A 14,180-nucleotide genomic window follows, 5' to 3' on the forward strand; every position below is an offset into this window, starting at 1 on the left:
CAATATCTTCCTTTGTGGTTTCTTTCCTTGTTTTTATGCTTAGAAACTCAATCTCCACCTTGACATAAGATAGTCTTCTATAATTTCTAATAGCCCATTCAAACTGTAATTCTATAACCAATTTAAATTTAGCTCACATATAATATGAAATTTGAATTCATTTTTCTCTAAAAATTAACAAACAGCTCCATGTTTGAACAATGTTAAGACTTCCTTCAAAAATGATTTGATATGAAGTCGCTATCACATGTTGAAGTCATACATAAAATCTTGTTTCTAATCTTTCTTTTCTGTTACTTATGTTCCATTTTCTTATCCTGTAACACCTCCCCTCATCTTAATTATTATAATTTTATAATAGTTTTAATTACTTGGAAGTTCATGTTGTCTCTAACTTTTTCTTTCAAAAGTTCTTCAGCTGTTCTCACTACTTTGACCTACTGGATGAATTTTAAAATCAGTTTGTTAAATTCCCCCCTCCCTGATTACCATTGATTCTTTTTTGAAATTACATTAAGATCATATATAAACTTGAAGTGAATTTAGAGCATTATGACACTGAGTTTACCACCCAGGAATATAATGTAACTTGCCACTTAGAAAATTCTGCCTTTGTGTCTTTAAGTAATGCCTCCAGTTTTTTTCTTATCACACCTATTTCCTCTTTATTCCCACATATTTTAAACTGTTTTTGCTATATTTTTATAAATGTGATCATATTTTTTTTTTTTTTTTATGCCTGCACCTGTAGTATATGGAAGTTCTTGGGCCAGAGATCAAATGTGAGCTGCAGCTGGGGCCTACACCACAGCCATAGCAACATCAGATCTGAGCTGCATCTGTGACCTACACTAAATCTTGTGTCAACACCAGGTCCTTAATCCACTAAATCAGGCCAGGGATTGAACCCGCATCCTCATAGAGACAATATCAAGTTCTTAACCCACTGAGCTACAATGGGAACTCTTAATGTAGTCATATTTCCATTATACTTTCTCTATGGTTATTACTTCATGTTGGTTATTTAGCATTAAACATTATTGTTTTCATACTGATCATTTAGCATTACATAATCAATAGTAATAATTTAGCTTTGGGTGATAGCGTACAAATCCCATGCAAATAGAATTTCTCCTTTCTTAGTGATACTAGGAAGTAGGGAATTCAGGTTTATGTCTGTTCCTAAAGCCCATCCATGCACCACAAGTCGAGTATTCATCTCTGCACATATTGAGTGCCTTCTGTTTGCCCCGTGCTGTGCTTGGCAGTGGGGCTTAGCACCTTCTACCTTAAAGTCACCTTTCAGAGTTTGTCCTTCAGAGCCCTCTGCCCCCATAAGCCACAGTGAGAGGCTGGGTGTGTGTATTAATAACACTTTCTGGCAGCCTCCTGATGCTAATTCGGAGGCTTCCCGGATTTGGCAGCATGGGCTTCCATTTTAATTAGCTTCTCAGGAGGTGTTTGCACAATTCATAAGACAAACAAGCCTGCTTTAGAAGTGAGAAGCCCAGTGCATCGTGGCCTGGTCTCCTGAGCAAAGCTCCTGGGAGCCGTGTTTCTGGGAAGGGTGATTGAAATTGTGACAGGGGAAATGGTGGCTCATTCTCACTATGGATCAGAGGCTTCATTGTTTCTGGAAGTGAGTGACAGGCTAAGCCATATTAGAGAACTGAAAAGAAAAAATCAATAACACCACTGATCCTATCTTTGCTTAACATTTTAATATTTTTAAATGATTGACTTTGGGTACTCATATTTTTTTTTTTTTTAAATGGCCACACCCATGGCATAGGGAAGTTCCCAGGCCAGGGATTGAAACCGAACTGCATCTGTGACTTAGGCTACAAGTGTGACAATGCTAGATCCTTTAACCCACTGCGCCCGGCCAGGAATCAAACCTGGACCTTGACAGCAACCTGAGACATTGCGGTTGGATTCCTAACCCACTGCACCATGGTGGGAACTCTGGGTACTCATTTTGACTTTGGGAAATGTCTTATTAAAATATTTATTTTTAGGAGTTGCCTGGTGGCTTAGCAGTTAAGGACTGGACATTGACACTGTTATGTTTTGTGTTACTGCTGTGGCTCACTTTTGATCCCTGGCCTGGGAACTTCTGCATGCCACAGGTATGACCCCAAATTTTATTCATATTATTAATTTATTCTTTGTTTATATTGCTAAGGATTTTTTGGGGGGGTGCTCCCTTAAATTTTGCAGCTGAGTCGAGTGCCTCACTCTCCTCACCCTAGTCCTGACCCTGCTGGAAATGCCTCGAGAGAGTTGAATTGTGGGTCCCCCCCAAAGATATGCCCACCTTCTAGCCCTCAGAATCTGTGACTATGACCTTATTTGGAAGAAAAGGTCTTTGCAGATATAATTAAGGACTTTAAGATGAGATCATCCTAGATGATCAGAATGGGCCCTAAATCCAATGGCAGGTGTCCTGATAAGAGAATATGACACAGAAAAGGAGGCCATGTGAAGACAGAGGCAGAGGCAGTAGTTAGGAAACCAGAAGCCAAGGAGCAGGCAGAAGCTGGAAGAGACAAGGGGGATTCTTCCTCAGAGCCTTTGGGGAGAGCACAGCCCTGCCAAGGACTTGACCTTAGAATCCTGGCATCTAGATTGTGAAGGAATAAATTTCCCTTGTTGCAAGCCACCAAGTTTGTGGTCATTTGTTATGACAGCCCTTGGACACCATTAAAACCCCAAAGGCAGGTGTGTCAGTAAGAAGTTTGTAAGCCAGATTGAGAGGAAACTTCAACCATCAGGTCCAGGCCAGGGCAGCTGCAGGTGCTGTGCAGTGTGTAGCGAGAAATCAAGGCACAAAGTAAAAAGTTGAAGACAGTTTCTGCTGGATTAAATGGCCCTGTGTGTGTATAAATTGCTGTGGACTTATCAAATATTTAAATACTTTTTCTTTGCCAATCCCATGTGTTAGGCAGTATGTGGCCAGCACACACACATGCACAAGCTTGCCAAGCACAGACATGCTTGATTTAAATCAAATCTTAAAAGACAGACTAAACTGTGAAGCAATTGCAGAATTTTACTCAGCTTTTCCCAGAATACTTGCCACAGCTCTTCCACCTCCTTAAGGAAACCTAGCGAAAGCTTCTCTCTCTGATTTCATAACACCCTCTGTTTTCTGCTAACTGCGTACTTTCCCCACTGCATAGTAAGGAAAAGTTCACTTACCTGCCTCCAGCCTCATTAGCTATGGGCTCGGTGAGGTCAAAGACTGTCATTTTAAATCCCTTTTTCCCCAACACTATACATACATATATGTGTGTGCATATGGAAAGAATAAGTTGAGTTGGTTTTTAGAACAAGCCCCAAATAATATTTTGAAAGAAACAATCAAGGCTCCTAATGTTAGATGCGTCGAGTGAAGTCACACATTTTTTTTTTTAAGTTTGGGTTTTCTTGCTTTTTTTATTGTTATATAGGCAGAATATTCTCCGACATCAACCTTACAAATGTTTTCTCAGGTCAGTCTCCCAAAGCAACGGAAATAAAAGCAAAAATAAACCAATGGAACCTAATCAAACTGACAAGCTTTTCATAGCAAAGGAAACTGAAAAGAAAACAAAAAGACAACTTACAGAATGAGAGAAAATAGTTTCAAATGATGCAGCTGACAAGAGCTTAATCTCTAGAATACACAAGCAACTTATACAACTCAACACCAAAAAAGCCAACAACCCAATGGAAAAACGGGCAAAAGACCTGAACAGACAATTCTCCAAGGAAGATATACAGATGGCCAACATGCACATGAAAAAATACTCCACATCCCTGATTATTAGAGAAATGCAAGTCAAAGCTACTATGAGATACCACCTCACACCAGTCAGATTGGCCATCATAATAAGTCCACAAATAACATTTGTTGGAGGGGGTGTGGAGAAAAGGGAACCCTCCTGCACTGTTGGTGGAAATGTAAGCTAGTACAACCACTATGGAGAACAGTATGGAGGTACCTTATAAAACTATACACGGAACTACCATATGGCCCAGCAACCCCACTCTTGGGCATATATCTGGACAAAACTTTCCTTGAAAAAGACACATGCACCCACATGTTCATTACAGCACTATTCACAAAAGCCAAGACATGGAAACAATCCAAATGTCCATTGACAGATGATTGGATTAGGAAGATGTGCTACACATACACACAATTTTTAATTTAGAATATTGTAACAAATAGAAATTCCTAGAAAACAAAAATAAACAAACTAAAAGGGAGGGCAGTATGTGCAGTGGTTAAGTTTGCCGACTCCAAGTCTGAACTCTTGTGTTTGTGTCCTCTCTCCATGCTTTATTACCTTGTATCTTAGTTCTCTCATCTCTAAAGTCTTTATCAGGCTCAAAAAGGCATCTGGCTTGTTGGGCTGTGGTAAGATTTAGATGAGTTGTTATATATGTAAAACTTTAATACATTTTCGCTATTATTATCCATCAAATATAAAGCTTTTTAGCAATGTGTCATCCTTGTACATTCTCCAAAATACACTGATAACAAAATGTCCTTCTGGAAAAATTAAGGTGTTGATATAAAAAAAAGTTGTTAGCTTTAAGCTGGATAAATGCTAAAGGTTTGCTGACAAAAATGATGACACTGGTTTTGGACTAATTGATCTAAAGATCTTCTTTTTTTAAAAATACAAATATATAGTTTAAAATACTTACAGTAGCATGCTTCCATTTCTTCACTCTTGATATTCGTATGATAGTTGTCATTCGTTTTGCTTTTTTATATCTTATAAAGTCCATGCTACATTGTTTTCATTTTTGCTTAAAGGGTCAATTATATTTTAAAGAGAATTTTTAAAAATAAGTAAAAAGTATATATTGACTGATCTAGTTGCCATTTCTGGGGTTCTTCATTTCTTGGTGTAGATCCAAGTTTCCATCTGGTTTCTTTTTCTATCTGCTTGAGGATTTCCTTAAACCTTTTTCTATTTTTTATTTTTTATTTTTTTTTGCTATTTCTTGGGCCGCTCCCACGGCATATGGAGATTCCCAGGCTAGGGGTCTAATCGGAGCTGTAGCCACCAGCCTACGCCAGAGCCACAGCAACGCAGGATCCGAGCCGTGTCTGCAATCTACACCACAGCTCACGGCGGCAACGCCAGATCGTTAACCCACTGAGCAAGGGCAGGGACCGAACCCGCAACCTCATGGTTCCTAGTCAGATTCGCTAACCTCTGCGCCACGACGGGAACTCCTTTAAACCTTTTTCTAGTGTGAGTCTCTTGGCCATGAACTCTTTCGACTTTTGTATGTTTGGGAAAGCGAACATTTTTGAGAGGTATTTTCACTTGGTATAGAATTCTTGATTTACAGTTTTTCTTTCAGCACTTTAAAGGTGTTGTTCAATTGTCCTCTTGCTTCTATTATTTCTTACAGGAAATCGGTTGACATGTATGTCTTGGTTCATTGGTACATAACCAAATTTCCTGCCCCACCTGCCTTAGCTGCTTTTAAGACTTTTTTTATCACTGGTTTTAAGCAGTTTGATTCTGCCATGCTTTGATGTTGTTTTCTTCAAGTTTCTTTTTCTTGGGCTTCTTATGTTTGTGGGCTTATAGTTTGCATCAAATTTGGAAATTTTCCAAAACACATATTTTAAAAGATTTTAATGAGCCTCTCCCCCTTCCTCCAGGACTCCAACTACAAATTATTAGCCCTTGAAGTTGTCCCAAAGCATAGTGGTGATTGATTCATATTTTTTTTAATTCTCCATTCTTTGTGTTTCACTTTGAATACTTTTCATTCTTACGCCTTTCAGTTCACTAATCTTTTCTTCTGTAATGTCTAATCTGCTGTTAATCCTACTTAATGTAGCTTAAGTTTTATGGCTTTCTTATCTCTCAACATTTGAACATATAGATTACAGCTTCAATTGCATCCTAATCTCCTAATATTAACATTTCTGCCAGTTGAAAGTCAATTTTGTTTGATTGGTTTTTCCCCTCATTGCAGGTTATATTCTCTTACTTCTTCCCATGCCTGACAAATTTTCATAGATGCCACATATTTTGAATTTTACCTTGTTTGGTGCTGGATAATTTGTATTCTTATAAATATTCTTGAGCTTTTTCTGTGATGGAGTTAAGTTACTTGAAAACACTTTGATCTTATGGTCTTTCTTTTTAAGATTTATTAGGTTAGACTAGGGCAGTGTTTCAATCAAGGCTAATTATTTGTTACCTGAGGCAGTTATTCCTGAGTACTCTAAGTAATGCCCCATGAATCATGAGATTTTCCAGTCTGGCTGGTAGGTACAGGCACTCTCTCCAACTCCATGTGAGCACAGGGCACTGTTATCTCTTATCTGTCCCAAAAACTCTTATTGCTTTAGCTGGTTTTCTCATAGGTACGTGCTGATCAGTATTTGCCATATACCTGAGAAGGGCTTTCTGCAGACTCTGAAGTTCTCTCTCTCCTTTCTGATACTCTATCCTGAGAATTCCAGTCACCTTGTTCTCTCCTGACTTTCAGCTCTATCTCTTCAACTCAGGGAGTCAGCTGGGCTCTGCTTGGGTTACATGGCTTGGATATTCTTTCAAGGGAGATTGTTGAGCTCACTTCACCTGTTTCCTGTTTCAAATAGATCACTCTCCTTCATAGACTAATGCCTGGGGTTTTGAAAATTATTATATCATATTTATCAAATTTTTTTAAATCTTTTTTTTTTAAGGTCGCACCCATGGCATATGGAAGTTCCCAGGCTCGGGTTGAATTGCAGCTGCAGTTGCTGGTGTACACCACAGTCACAGCAAAGCCAGATCCAAGCTGTCTGCAACCTACACTGCAGCTCATGGCAATACCAGATCCTTAACCCACTGAGAGAGGCCAGGGATCAAACTCATATCCTCATGGATACTATTCGGGTTTATTACCTCTGAACCACCATGGGAAATCCTGTCAAGTTTTTTTTCTCTTGGTTGTTTCAGGCAGGATGATAAACCCAGTTAATTTATGTTAACTGAAAGTGAAAATCTGAGTCTGCCTTTTTAAATTTTGTATGTCTCAGTTCCTGCTAAAGTCTGATCCAGAATTTGTATTTTACAAAAGGAAGGTACTCTGATGGACACTCCTAGTTGTAAACCAGAGGACTAGATTTTTGATATTCAAAGTATTACCCATGTACCAGCAGCTTGCTAAGAAATAGAAGCCTCATCCAAGTTCTACTGATTCAGAAGTTTCATTTTAATAAGATTCCAAGTTGATTTGTATGCACTTTCAAATTTGAGTCATATCAGACTGGCTAATTTCAAAGTTCTTTTCTTTCCTTTTCTTTTCTTTTCTTTTGTCTTTTTGCCATTTCTTGGGCCGCTCCTATGGCATATGGAGGTTCCCAGGCTAGGGGTCTAATCGGAGCTGTAGCCACCGGCCTACGCCAAAGCCATGGGATCTGAGCCGTGTCTGCAACCTACACCACACCTCATGGCAACGCTGGATCCTTAACCCACTGAGCAAGGCCAGGGATTGAACCTGCAACCTCATGGTTCCTAATCAGATTCGTAACCACTGAGCCACGACGGGAACTCCATCAAAGTTCTTTTCTAATTAAGGTTCTTGGTGCCTTTGAAATGGATAAGGTGATTTCTAAGAGAGCAAGGTACATTGTGGAAAAGTTGTAGTATGTTAAAGACATGTTTCTAGGGTAGGTTTGTCATTTTAACTGAAAAAGTCCTAACAAAGGGGAGAAAAAGAGCTAACAAAGGGCAAAAAAGGACAAATATTCACTTGACTTACACGTATTTTTGCAATTATTTTATTAATATTTCACTACATGATTTATGTATTTCTTTGGTGTTTCACCAATCTATTCTAAAGGCCCAGACAGTGCTTGGCCTGTCAGGTACTCAGTAAATAGTTCTTGACAGACTGAAATGTTGGATGTGCTGTCAAAGTGGGACCGTTCTGCTCAAGAGAGGCAGAATAATTTGACTCCAAGGAGATGGCTGAGACTACCTAACAAACATTAATATTCAAGAGAATTTCATAAAGTTCATTCAATAATTCAATAAACATTCTTAATAACTAAGGAGGTAATGACGGGAACTGCAATTCCGTGTAATCACAACCAAAGAGGAAAAGCTCATTCAGGAGGAAATAGCAGGCAGTTTTAAAGAAAGTGACCATGCCCACTCCAAATTTATAGTAGCTGAGGGCACAAGTTCTGAGGCAGCAGCTTTACATGTAGAACGAACTTGGATTTCAGTTTGAGTCTCTGCTTTTTCAGCTGTCCAGCAGAATGACTTGAGGCCCTTGCCTGCTCTGGGCTTCTATCTTTAAAATAGAGTTGGGGGATATGATTAGGGTAGTGACCATGGTAGTGGTGATGCTGTTGGAGCTTATGGCACATAGCTTGTGTCTCAGGAGTCTTTGTGATAATCAAACGCAATGATGCCTATAGATGGATACTCAAACATTTATCAAGTGCTATCCGAATGGTCATTATTCCTGGATTTTAGGAAAGAAATGAGAAAAACTCATATTACGACATAAGGAGGCTCTCTGAGGAGCTCAGTTTATAATATAAAAAAATGATAGAAGGAGGAACAACCTTCCCCAGGATGAATACAAATGTTTGAGACTGTAAGAGAAGAATCAAGAAAATTATTTGATGAACATGATTATATGCTTAGCAAGAAATCAATGAGAATAGGCTAGGTGGAAATTGCTGAGGACAAAAGAAGGGGTATTCGAAGATCTGACGAAAATCAAGCCATGCAAAACATTCATGGGCATGTGTGCGTGCACATACACACACACACAGACACACACACAGACACACGCACACAAACACATCAAGGAGGGACGGAGTAGTCTTACAGCTGGTCAATAGTGTAGAGGTAATAGAATTCACAGGGAAACACTAGCCTGATAATTCTCACTTTCTATTTTCCATCTTTCTGTCTTCTCAGGGAGAATGAACTTCGTGCTGAAGAGGAAAAAAGAAAAATGCTTTTCATGCTGTAAAGGAGAGAAAAACAGTCCAGGAAATAGAAACTCCCACCATCCAGCCTCCCATCTTGTACTTGAGTCTCCTCTTGCATCAGCCCCAGCAAGTAAAGTCTCCTTGAACAACCACTTATGGCGTCTTTAATTCACCATGTCTTTGATCATAATATTCCATCTTTGGGTAACAAGAACACTTAGAAAATCCAGTTTGTCATAAATCTGATTCCTGAGAAGCCTTCCCATAACTTCTGTTGGCCTAGATTCCACTCTTACTGTAATTAAAAACAAACTTATTTTCTTTTTACATAAAAATCGCTTTTGTATTTAAACATTGCTTCTATTTCCCTTCTTTAAGTGGAGTTATCATTTCTTCAAGCTTAACGCTCTCATTTCCCTCCAATAATTGGATAGTTGAGCTCCTTTAGTATCCTCTGAAAGTGCTTTAACTTGATTTTAACCAAATGTTCCTCTTGGTTATAAGAAATCTGAGTAAGGGGAGTTCCCGTCGTGGCTTAGCGGTAACAACCCCAACTAGTATCCACAAGGACTCAGGTTTGATCCCTGGCCTCGTTCACTGAGTTAAAGGATCCAGCATTGCCGTGAGCTGTGCTGTAGGTTGCAGATGCGGCTGGATCTGGTGTTGCTGTGGCTGTGGTGTAGGCGAGTGGCTGCAGCTCCGACTAGACCCCTAGCCTAGGAACTTTCATATGCCTCAGGAGCAGCCCTTTAAAAAAAAAAAAGGAAATCTGAGTGAGAAAGGACCAACGTTCTTTTGTTGAAAGAAAATAAGAAATACCAGAAGAAATTCTTTCAACTTTCCTTCACCTAATTCATAAGCCCACTTATACCTGTACCCCTCCTTTTCTGGTATATTGGAGAAAGTTGCCTTTCTTCCAATACTAGTCCCTCCACCAGTGCTTTGGACCACACCACTCTGCCTTCCTAAGCAGACATTGTCAATGATCCCTCTATCTTCCTTCTCTCAATTCCTCTTACTCTCCCTCGTCAGCACGGAGCTTCTTGTCTGGTCTCACTGCCTCCATTTTTTCACCTCCTCCTTACTCTTTTTTTCACTGAAAACTGGCTATTGGGCTGTCACTTCGCTGAAAATTGATCTCTCTAGGTTCACCAGTAATATCCATAATTCTAAATAAAAATAAATAGTTTTGTTTTGCTTTTTACTTCCTCTCTCAGCAGAAGTCAATATTGTGGGGCCACTTCCTTATGAAAACATGTTTCCTTTAGCCTCCTTAGACACCGGATTCTCTTGATACCCTTCCCCGTATTCTTTGATTTGTCTTTCTCATTCTTTTTTTACTGGCCCATTTTATATTCTGTCACTGAACAGCAGAGTTCCTCAAGGGCTGTCCTGTCCCCAGTCCTCTCCTTAGGATGTCCCATGGCTTCAACTACCATACGTATGATCTATGGGTACATTTTAGCTTCTTTGAGTTCCAAAGTGTCATAGTCGACTTGGATGAATATGATCCACTTGGATGTCACAAATATGACCAAACCAAAAATCAAGGCACCCCCAAACTGGAATCATGCTTCCCCTGCAGTGTTCTTCTCTAGTGTTCCTTTATTTTTTTCTTCTTCAGAAAACGACTTCACTATCTTTCCATTTGCATAAGCCAAAACCTTGGGATTTGTTCTTCAGTCTTTTCTCTTGCTTTCTTCTCTAATATCATTCATCACCAAGATGTATAAATTCAACACTGAATGCCATGTTCCTGCATTTCTCTCCACCTCTATAGCCTTATCCTTGTCCAAGCTATGGTCTCATTTTTGCTGGACAACAGCAATCACCTGCTAACTTGTCTCCCACATTTTTTAATTGTCCCTCAGGATCTGCCCACCACTCTGTAATCAGAATGATTGTGCCAAAAATCATGTCTGATCATATCGCCTTCCTGCTGAAAATTTTTGGTGGGTTCTCATTGTTTTTAAGAAAGAGCAAAATTCTTAAAATGCTCTGTGAGAATTGGCTTGTGCCCACCTCACCAGCCTCATTACTTACTGTTCCACTAGCTCAAGTCAAACTGGTCTTCTTTCAGGTCCTCGAGGGCATTCTGCACCCCCTGCTACAGGCCTTTGACACAAGTTGTTTTTACAATCATGAAGTGCATCCTTCCCCTTTTTCCTTACTAATAGGTCCAGGTGATTATTTTTAATTACTCTCCTGGAACTATATTTTCATCCTTTGGAGAACTGATATCAGTTCCTCATAACACACTTACTTTAAATTTTTTTTTCCGATTATTTGTCTAACTACATTATTTAATGAGAATAGGGCTTTTATTCACTGAAATATCTCTCGTTCTCCGAGGTCTAGCTGAGCATCTGGCCCACAATATGCACTCCATGCATGCATATATATGAAAGGGCTTCAATGATACCTTTTGTATCTCTCCTCTTTTCAGGTGCTCTTCCTTCCTCCTGGCACACAGCCCTTCCTGCTCTTCTTGCCCACACTCTTCTGCTAGACTTGCCAAACAAAGCACAGAGGTGTTAGAAAAGCATCCCTGTTCTTCGAGTGGTTTTACGTCTCTAGGTGCATCATTTCCCAGGATATTAAAAGGACTTGCCAAAGGGTTTTTGACTCATAATTGGTGATCTTTGAGAAATCAGAGAGAACACGAAATATGTCATAGGTCTTGGGGGGGGGGTGTGATAGACCAGTATCATCCCAGTCTTTACAAAGAAAGATAAAAACCCATCAGTACAGGATTAGCAAGCATGACATTGATCTCATGAAAAATTCTGAAATAGATTATTAATAATTCTAGAATAGATGAATAGATGGTTTGGAGCTTATTGAGAGGAAAGTAACTAGCACAAAGTTCCTAACAATAAGTCATTCTCTAATAGTTGCTTTTCTCGGTTAGTTAGGGTTTAGTGGGTTATACCATATTTTTGCACGATAGGTCTGAATCTCAGAAAAGTCTTTGAACATATTTTTTTCCTGATGTGATTTTTTGCACATAGGCGAATTTATAGATGGTATCCCTAGGTGGATTTGTAATTGACTGACCAGCCGTGAAACACTGACAAATGGATCGATGTTGATCTAGAAGACTACTGGGAGTTTAACACACCTCTGTGTTGGATAACATTTTTTTACTAAAAATGTAAATTAAAATACAGACTCCACGGTTATCAAAGATATAGATTGCAGATGCTGGGGTAGGGGTGGGTGCTTAGCTAATAGGTCATCATAATCAGAATTCAGAATTGGAGATCCTGCCAATGCTCAGCAGGTTATAAATCTGATTATTATCCATGAGGATGCAGGTTTGATCCTTGGCCTCACTCAGTGGGTTAAGGATGCAGTGGTGCTGTGAGCCGCGGTGTAGATTGCAGACATGGTTTGGGTCCCACATTGCTGTGGCTGTGGTGTAGGCCAGCAGCTGCAGCTCGGATTTGACCCCCCCGTCTGGGAACTTTAATATTCTAAAAAAAGAATTTGAAATTGTTTTTAGGCTAAAAGTAATGTTGGTTTTGAGATTGAAATGAACAACATTAAGTTTTTTCCCACACATATGATGTCTCATTTAATCATCAAAGGAGGGTTTTAATATTATTAATAATTCTCATTTATTATAACTCTGAATGTACCAGACTGTGCGAAAGTGATGAGTGATGTTGCTTAGTCTTTCTTTCCTTTTTTTGTTTTTGTTTTTTTTCAGGGCCACATCTGTGGCATATGGAAGTTTCCAGGCTAGGGGTTGAATCGGAACTGCAGCCGCTGGCCTACACCACAGCCACAGCAACACCAAGTCCGAGTCGCATCTGAGACCTGTACCACAGCTCATGGCAATGCCAGATCCTTAACTCACTGAGGGAGGCCAGGGCTATAACCCACACCCTCATGGATCCTAGTTGGGTTTGTCACTGTTGAGCTACCACTTGGGAACTCCACTTAGTCTTTCTAAACCATCCTTTGATATGGATATCATTTCTGCATTTTACAGAAAAAGGAAACTGAAGATCAAACAAATTAAGGACCTTCTCAAAGGTCTCCAAAGTAGTGGAGCAGGGATTGACACACAGGTTGGTCTGACACTGAAACTGAAAACCCTCTTTTCTATACTTCACTGGTTTTTTCAGATAAAACAATCAGTAAAGTGTAAATGATGTACTGGGCCTCATGAATTCAATTCTACAAGCACAGAATGGAGGAGACATGATTTCACAGTGGTCCCTGTGAAAAGGTGCGAAGGGCTGGTCTGCTAGGACGCACCTAGTGAATCATCAGGGTGAGTCACTGACTTCTTCCCAAATGAACACGATCTGGGCTATGGATCAGTGCCCAGAACAAAGAAGAGCAAGAGTCACACTGCACTCCAATGTGACTGAAATCGGGTGCTTCTGGACCCTCATCCTAAGAAAGCACTGTCAGTGTGAGCAAACCCAGGATAATTAGGCTGGAATGGTGAATTTAAGTCCAATGGAAAGTGGTTGAAAGAAATATGATATAGAAACCAGGCTACCTGTAGCTATATACTTAGCGCTTGTTAAAGTATATGACCTGATGGACAGACACTATCCTAAATACTGCACAACCTGAATTCATGTAATTTTCACAATAACCTTTGACATAGGTACTGTTATTATTGCTTCTAGTTTACAGATAAGGAAACTAAGACACAGAAAGTTTATATAACCTTTCCCAAGGTCACATAGTTTCAAACTCTGAAAGTTTGGCTCCTATTTTCAACTGGTACTAGAAATTAGAAGAGGAATTCTATACATTATTTGGCTACAGAGGGAAAACAATAAACCGGAGAGGGTGATCTAAAAGAATGAAATTTGAGCTCAGAAATCTAACAATTTTCATCACTTAGAAAGAGTCTTGCTGGGTTCAACGTCCCTGGCAGCTTTCAGTCAGGCATATTTTTGAGGAATTCCACAGCACCGAAAGAGCATGAGTTAATCAATTTATACATTTCCTTCCACTTTCATGAGCCTATCAGTGTCAGCATAGTCCTTTGTTGGAGGGTTTGAGTGAGAGCACATATTCTCTTGGAATCTTGAGGTGTCTGTAGAAAAATCTAGATGAACCAGAGCTTGATTTACAGAACATTAACTTAATCAAAATGTACTGCTGCATTATGTTTTCAAAGACAGAAGGGGATTTTTTTTAAAAGTATGTATGTATATATTTAAATTTATTTTTATTGGAGTAGAGTTGA

This window comes from Sus scrofa, chromosome 6, assembly GCF_000003025.6.
Source record: "Sus scrofa isolate TJ Tabasco breed Duroc chromosome 6, Sscrofa11.1, whole genome shotgun sequence".
NCBI classification, from domain to species: domain Eukaryota; kingdom Metazoa; phylum Chordata; class Mammalia; order Artiodactyla; family Suidae; genus Sus; species Sus scrofa.